The 8,245-nt window shown below is 43.0% G+C and overlaps 1 pseudogene; it reads right to left on the bottom strand.

Moving 5' to 3' along the window:
• Window positions 1-7,829: 7,829 nt before the first annotated feature.
• On the bottom strand, window positions 7,830-7,947 carry LOC126212894 (5S ribosomal RNA; annotated as a pseudogene).
• Between the last annotated feature and the right edge of the window lie 298 nt (window positions 7,948-8,245).

The raw sequence follows: 8,245 nt of genomic DNA, 5'->3' as shown, positions 1-8,245 counted from the left end.
AATGGAAGTGACCAGAGAGGCAGCTTCCTATACCAACATGATAAGGGACGGACAGGACCATACTAAGCATAGAAACTTCTCTGCTTTTAGAAAGCGTAGCTACATGTTCCGACGTTGGTCCTACTGTTCTCTGGCAGACAGGCTTGTCTGCCACCATCCAGCATGCAACTACAAATACATTTGCTCATTCATCCTCTCACACAGATGGGAAGGGGGATGACAGTATCTTATCATATACAGTATATAAAAGAAAGCGGATGTAGGTTCCTTATGAGACTGTGTGACATGAATTACATATAAACTGCGTTTCAAAGTGTAGTAGGGTGACAGATCGTTCTTGTTTATGTGTAAAAGTAACACGTTTCACTGCTCAGTCTCCTCCCAGTAAATTTATAAGAGGAATTTATGCCGTAAATGACAACAGATTTAAGAAATTAACATTAAAGGAATCCAACAGAGACCTTTCAATATTTGTTACTACTCTCTCTTTGTTGTGACTGATCCTTCTTCTCCTTCGTTCCGAGGACACTGCGCACACACACAGTAATGTGCTTTGTGTAATTTCTTTGTTTATAAACGCCTCTATACTTCGAAAACATACGATGAGCTCGATGTTGTTGGGTTTCCTAACCCCATCGGCGTTCATTTGTTCCCGAGAGGGTTTGGCGCCGAATTTGAATTTTCATTACTTTTCCTCTCCCTTTCCGTGTGTGTGTGTGTGTGTGTTTAGATTTTCACTGTTTGATTTGCAGATGACAAGCAATCAGTGCAGGACGCCATACAGTTGGTACTGCAAAGCCATATAATGTAAAAATCACGCTAAGAAGCAAAACGAACAAAAACTTTCTTTAGGCCTAGAAAAGTCTCTGTTGGATTCCTTTCATGTTAATTTCTTAAATCTGTTGACAATTACGGCATAAATTCCTCTTCTAAATTTACTGTGGCGTTTCTGACTATCTGGTAGGAGACTGAGTAGTGAAACGTGTTACTTTTACACATAAACAAGAACGATCTGTCACACTACTACACTTTAAAACACAGTTTATATGTAATTCATGTCACAGTCTCATACGGAACCTACATCCGCTTTCTTTTACACTCCTGGAAATTGAAATAAGAACACCGTGAATTCATTGTCCCAGGAAGGGGAAACTTTATTGACACATTCCTGGGGTCAGATACATCACATGATCACACTGACAGAACCACAGGCACATAGACACAGGCAACAGAGCATGCACAATGTCGGCACTAGTACAGTGTATATCCACCTTTCGCAGCAATGCAGGCTGCTATTCTCCCATGGAGACGATCGTAGAGATGCTGGATGTCGTCCTGTGGAACGGCTTGCCATGCCATTTCCACCTGGCGCCTCAGTTGGACCAGCGTTCGTGCTGGACGTGCAGACCGCGTGAGACGACGCTTCATCCAGTCCCAAACATGCTCAATGGGGGACAGATCCGGAGATCTTGCTGGCCAGGGTAGTTGACTTACACCTTCTAGAGCACGTTGGGTGGCACGGGATACATGCGGACGTGCATTGTCCTGTTGGAACAGCAAGTTCCCTTGCCGGTCTAGGAATGGTAGAACGATGGGTTCGATGACGGTTTGGATGTACCGTGCACTATTCAGTGTCCCCTCGACGATCACCAGTGGTGTACGGCCAGTGTAGGAGATCGCTCCCCACACCATGATGCCGGGTGTTGGCCCTGTGTGCCTCGGTCGTATGCAGTCCTGATTGTGGCGCTCACCTGCACGGCGCCAAACACGCATACGACCATCATTGGCACCAAGGCAGAAGCGACTCTCATCGCTGAAGACGACACGTCTCCATTCGTCCCTCCATTCACGCCTGTCACGACACCACTGGAGGCGGGCTGCACGATGTTGGGGCGTGAGCGGAAGACGGCCTAACGGTGTGCGGGACCGTAGCCCAGCTTCATGGAGACGGTTGCGAATGGTCCTCGCCGATACCCCAGGAGCAACAGTGTCCCTAATTTGCTGGGAAGTGGCGGTGCGGTCCCCTACGGCACTGCGTAGGATCCTACGGTCTTGGCGTGCATCCGTGCGTCGCTGCGGTCCGGTCCCAGGTCGACGGGCACGTGCACCTTCCGCCGACCACTGGCGACAACATCGATGTACTGTGGAGACCTCACGCCCCACGTGTTGAGCAATTCGGCGGTACGTCCACCCGGCCTCCCGCATGCCCACTATACGCCCTCGCTCAAAGTCCGTCAACTGCACATACGGTTCACGTCCACGCTGTCGCGGCATGCTACCAGTGTTAAAGACTGCGATGGAGCTCCGTATGCCACGGCAATGTGTTCTTTTTTCCATTTCCAGGAGTGTATATACTGTATATGATAAGATACTGTCATCCCCCTTCCCTTCTGCGTGAGAGGATGAATGAGCAAATGTATTTCTAGTTGCATGCTTGAGGGTAGCAGACAAGCCTGTCTGCTAGAGAACAGTAGGACCAACGTCGGAACAGATAGCTTCGCTTTCTAAAAGCAAAGAGGTTTCTATTCTTAGTATGGTCCTGTCCGTCCCTTGTCATGTTGGTATAGGGAGCTGCCTCTCTGGTCACTTCCGTTTGTATTTGAGAGGTACCCCTCAGGAAGGGACCAGGGCAGTCTGTCCGCGGCGAGCGTCTGAAATGGTAAGATCTCCGGCTAAGCGCGTATCTGCTAAGTCCGTAGGACAATGGATTTCTTAAGTTCAGCCGACCTGAAAATTTAATCACCTTTATTTCAGGTTTAGCTCTAAAATATCTAATGTTATCTTAAATTGCAGCGCAGTGTAATTCTCGTGTGAAGTTCAGATTATTTTCCGGTAGTTGCTTTGTCACTACTTTGTGAGTAAAGTGGAACCACGTGTTGATCAGTAACTCTAACTAAGATCAATCTTACATGCGAATGCTTGTGTGATTATAACGTCTCGTCTTGACAATATTTTTCAATATAGCAACTTTTCTTTATGTTCAACCCACGTGGGGTGTACTTTGTGAGACCAGTACAACGTGCTTATACAATTGTTTGACCCATCAGGTTAATAGTAAGACGATAGTAACCAGTTCGAGGTTTTTCTTTTGTAAATTGTTTTTCGATCTAATTTATTTTAATTATCAAAATTATTGTGGAGTTACGCTCTTTGTGTAAACCAAGTTGACCACGTGTAGCCTGTGGTGTAATCATCAAAACAGCCCTCAGCTATTCTTTTCGGGAAGATTTCACAGACAGTTAGTATGAATTTAGTATACCAGTGTGTGGTAATTTCATGACGGACAGGATTGCGCTATGAACGTAATTTCTTTGGGTGTAAATTGAATCGGTTGTTTGTGGTTAATTTCCTCTTGCATATGTTTCAACGTTCTTCGTGTTTTATTTTATGAATGCAGTGTTGTATGCAGTCTCCCAATCTTTGCTCTATATTTGATGTGTTCCGTAAGATTACAATCTCACATTTTGACAATCCTAAATAAGGCACCGGTTTAGTTATGAATCAAGTTTAATATGCTGAAATTTCAATGATCAATGTTAAAATAAATTTCCAAATATAAACTGATTTATTTCTTTTTATTTAAATTCTCTTTATATATATATATATATATATATATATATATATATATATATATATATATATATATATATATATATATATATATCGTATGACTATTAAAAGATTATAATTAATGGTAGTCTGGTTGGGAATTTGGTAAGCTAGACTGGATACTTGGTGAAACAGTTGCGCAGTAATGCAATGTTAACTTCCCCAGACAGCTCACAGCTTTTAACCCACTTTTATGGTCTTGAATATCAGCACAGAATTCAGATCAAATTAAAGCAACAACGTTACAGCCTTAGTTTGTTAAATCAGTTGTAACCTAAGACATTTTCACTTTTTACAGTTTTCAATAAACAAAAACCCACTGATGATGGCACAAAGGTGAACATGTTCGGGTGAAAAGAAGAAACAGTGTGTTTGCAATAAGTAGAACCCATTTCCTATGATTTAACTGCAAAATGCGGAAAAAAAGGACAAGAGCGGCAGATCCAAAACAGATGAAATGCTCTAATTATATCTTCAAAAACCTACGTAACTGATATATTTACATTTGACATGTCTGCACAATAAGAGCTAACAATCAAAAATGGTTCAAATGGCTCTGAGTACTATGGGACTCGACATCTGAGGTCATCAGTCCCCTAGAATTAGACCTACTTAAACCTAACTAACCTAAGGACATCACACACATCAATGCCCGAGGCAGGATTCGAACCTGCGACCGCAGCAGTAACGCGGCTATGGACTGAAGCGCCTAGAAACGCTCGGCCACCGCGTCCAGCAGCTGACAGACAGAGCTTATTACTAGCTCTGAGTTACAGTAATAAGCCCAAACACGAGGACCACAGCACATCGTCACCATGAATTCCGAACGGTGACGTTGCGGGCATATGACGCAGAGATGAATGGTGTGTCACCCTGGCGGTGAAACACACAGCAGATGGGAAAAACCACTGACGTAAGACACTATTATCGGATCCAGCCAGTGGTCTAGGCACTTAATGAGGTAGGAATCTGACGATGGTCAGTCCAGCCAGCAAATATGTAGAAGGATAACTGAATATTTTGAAGGCGTTACGGAACTCGCTCGGGAAATATACGAACGATTAGACTTGAACACCTACGATCTTTAATGCTCATCTGAGCAAAACTGAATAGGTGTCCTGAATGAAAGTAGACTATTCCTGATTGTCCAAAAGTGCTCTGGAGGGAGGTACGCGGCTATGTGCGAACGAGAACAGACCCAGAGCGAGTACTGCAAGTCTACGCCCCGAGCCTGAGCAGTTCTGATGTCCCTCCTGGACGGCTGCCTGAAATAAACTATTTTCTCGCACGCCGCCGCCTGCGACTTTATACTGTGCAGTAGGCCACTCTGCCCCTTCCACACGGGCGCTTCCGGCCACCGCCCTGCGGGATCTCGTGTGTGAGCACGTTCGTATGAAGAGTTGCCAGCGGGCTCGTGCGCATGAGCAGAGCTGAATTCGCGTATGAGCAGTGGCTTCCTCCCGCTTGTAGCTACTTGAAGCGTTGCTGTTTGCTGTATGAGCAGTAGCAGCAAGTAGCCAGAAGCTACCCGGAAAATTTTTTCTGGCGCGCCCAAGCTGCCAGATTCGCGCATGTGCAGAGCAAGCTGAGTTATAGTGGGGGGGGGGGGCTCCTTCCCCATGTGACCCGTGTATATGTTTCGTATCTTAGTTCACAGCCCCCACGTCAAATGAAATCAAAACAGATTTCTGTGGCCGGGAGCCATCAAGTGAATTAATATACATTCTCATAACCATGAAAGACCAAAATAAGTTAGTAGTTTCAATGTTCTGATTTTATATTATTTCCACGTTATTAGCAATCAATCATTAATGTCTTAATGAAGCTATGTCTGTCTGTTTTATAGAGAAATTTGATTCTATCAATTTTTTTCTGCTGAGGCAGTTAGTTTATTTGAAAAGAAGTGTTTCATTCTACACTATTGGCTACTTTCAACCTCGTTCAATTTAAAGTGCAAATTTTCATTTTCTGGGATGAATGACGTTATACCATAACAAACAACCAAACATGAGAATACGGTACTGGACCTCCAAGAAAATTGCTATCACGAAAACCACATGAAAAGCTGAATATCAGGTACTTCAGAGTGCATCTGGAAATAGAAATGTGCAATTAGAGCGGAATGAAGCATTTTAGTATGGTTTATGAAATTCCGATGCTGGCTGGAAGTCTCTGATGTCATGTTCCTTTTATGACACTGTAAGATCTCTTAATGCTATACACGTACGAACAACGTAAACATTTACTTGAAGCTGAATAAGTAGGCAAATTTGGTCAGTAGTTTTGAACTAAATATTTTGTTTCAAATGTAATGACAGCTGTAGCAGAATTTTACAAATCTCCGTTCTGTGAAAGTGTTTTTCGATCACAAGGCATATGTCTAGTACTTCCTCTAGGCCTGAAGTTATTTCTTAATGTGTGTTTACGTCTTAAATTTATAGAATGCCATTCTATGGTAAATTGTAGACTGGCAGCATACCGTGTTTTATCGTTTTAACTCCCCACATTGCTTCATATTTAATCCTAGAGTAGAATATAAACTGTCAGTTGTACATTTTCTTTGCCTCACAGACAACCTTGTTAATTTTTTGCAGATTTTGAAATAGTCATGAAAGTAATTGTCCTTTATTCCGGTGTAAGCTACACAAGAAACTGTTTTTTTTTTCAAGAAATTTGTATTCCATCCTACTAGCTTTTTGCAGTGCTGTGTAGATGTAAACCTGTTGGAAATGCTACACAACAATATTGCAGAGTACGAATTTAAAAAAAAAAAGAAAAAAGAAAATCTGTCAAATTCACCGCATAGCAAAATGTTATGGTACTTCGAGCTGTGGATTCTAATTTTGAAATGATAATTTTGCCAAGAACTGCTTCCTTATTTGCATCCTTCATCTGGGTGGGATATGATAAAAGAATTGCTCTAAGTACAACTCTGTATGTCCTCTCAACAAGATGCCGCAGGGCTGCACGTCATGCACAGTGCAGCCTGTTGTCTAGCGCTGCCTGGTAACTGCTCAAACGAACCTAGGATTTCACCCGGAACAGGTCCCGCCCATTCACCCCCCTCCATGCCCATCCATAGTGTAAGGCCCGCATCTCGTGGTCGTGCGGTAGCGTTCTCGCTTCCCACGCCCGGGTTCCCGGGTTCGATTCCCGGCGGGGTCAGGGATTTTCTCTGCCTCGTGATGGCTGGGTGTTGTGTGATGTCCTTAGGTTAGTTAGGTTTAAGTAGTTCTAAGTTCTAGGGGACTGATGACCATAGCTGTTAAGTCCCATAGTGCTCAGAGCCATTTGAGCCATTTGTAAGGCCCTCCCCTAAACGGGCGCCAGTTCCACAAACTGGAAGCTACATCAAAGTTGTTATCGCCACAGTCCAACACATGTTACACTGTGATGAGATTTAGTAATGATAAGAAGTTTAAGTTTTTACGGATAGTAATATAATATGAATGCGCATTGTTAAAGAAATGAAAGTAATTATACAGAATTGAAAGCATCGCCAGCAATATAAAGCAAAAAATAACGTGATGTTATTTAAGGGCAATAAAGACAAATTTTCATTAACTAATTCACTTATTATAATACGTTTATTTGAGGGAAACAGCAGAGCAAAAATACAGTGCGAAAACAATGGTCTTGATTCTGTCATGTCGGTAGTAAAGCCACGGATGCAGTCGACTAACTCTGTTATCTAAAATCAACGTTATATAGAAATAAGTGAAAGTCGTTTTGTTTCTGTAGGCCCTCATAGTAGCTCGCGAAAATTAAAGAATGTAAGAATGCCATAAAGTAGAAATGCCTAATGAAAGCAGTAAGATATTTGCTTACATGCCATATTTCGTTTGTATTTGCATGGGTAATGGGTGAATTTTAACTTTTAAATTCTTGCAATGCCATACCTGCACATTATAAACGAGGTTATAAAGAATTGTGTCTGTTTCTGTGTGATTAGTGTCCTATATGCTGTTGCAAACGTCTCAGGAAAATAATCTGTCGTTATTCTTTGCCCTGTCTGTTCTTAACCAAAAATTTAAAAAAAGCACTCCGTCGTGAGGCCACGAGTCGCCTACCGGGACCATCCGACCGCCGTGTCATCCTCAGTGGAGGATGCGGATAGGAGGGGCGTGGGGTCGTTATGATGGTATTCTTGACCGAAGCCACTACTGTTCGGTCGAGTAACTCCTCAATTGGCATCACGAGTCTGAGTGCACCCCGAAAACTGGCAACAGCGCATGGCGGCCTGGGTGGTCACCCATCCAAGTACCGACCACGCCCGACAGCGCTTAACTTCGGTGATCTCACGGGAACCGGTGTATCCACTGCGGCAAGGCCGCTGATTTTAACCTAAAGATTTATTAATTTCGTAAATGTCATTCAAATCATTTTAAACAAATAATAATGATGCTGTGTATGTTTGTCACAGAGCAGTTATGGAGGAAATAAATGCTGCAGTGTTTCACGGCTGTAAAACGTCCTTCCTGCTGTGCTAGTTTTCTTCCACCCCTAAAACTTTTCAGCAAAACTATTCAGTGAATAACACGCAAAAACAGCTTGGATCGATCTAGCGAGAACAAAGTATTTTTGATGCCCTCTGGAAGTATAGTGAACATTGGTGCTTGCTTCACATATACTGTCT

This window comes from Schistocerca nitens, chromosome 1 (genome assembly GCF_023898315.1).
Source record: "Schistocerca nitens isolate TAMUIC-IGC-003100 chromosome 1, iqSchNite1.1, whole genome shotgun sequence".
Lineage (NCBI taxonomy): Eukaryota > Metazoa > Arthropoda > Insecta > Orthoptera > Acrididae > Schistocerca > Schistocerca nitens.
The sequence above is the reverse complement of the archived record's forward strand: the minus strand, read 5'-3'. Positions and strand labels throughout refer to the sequence as shown.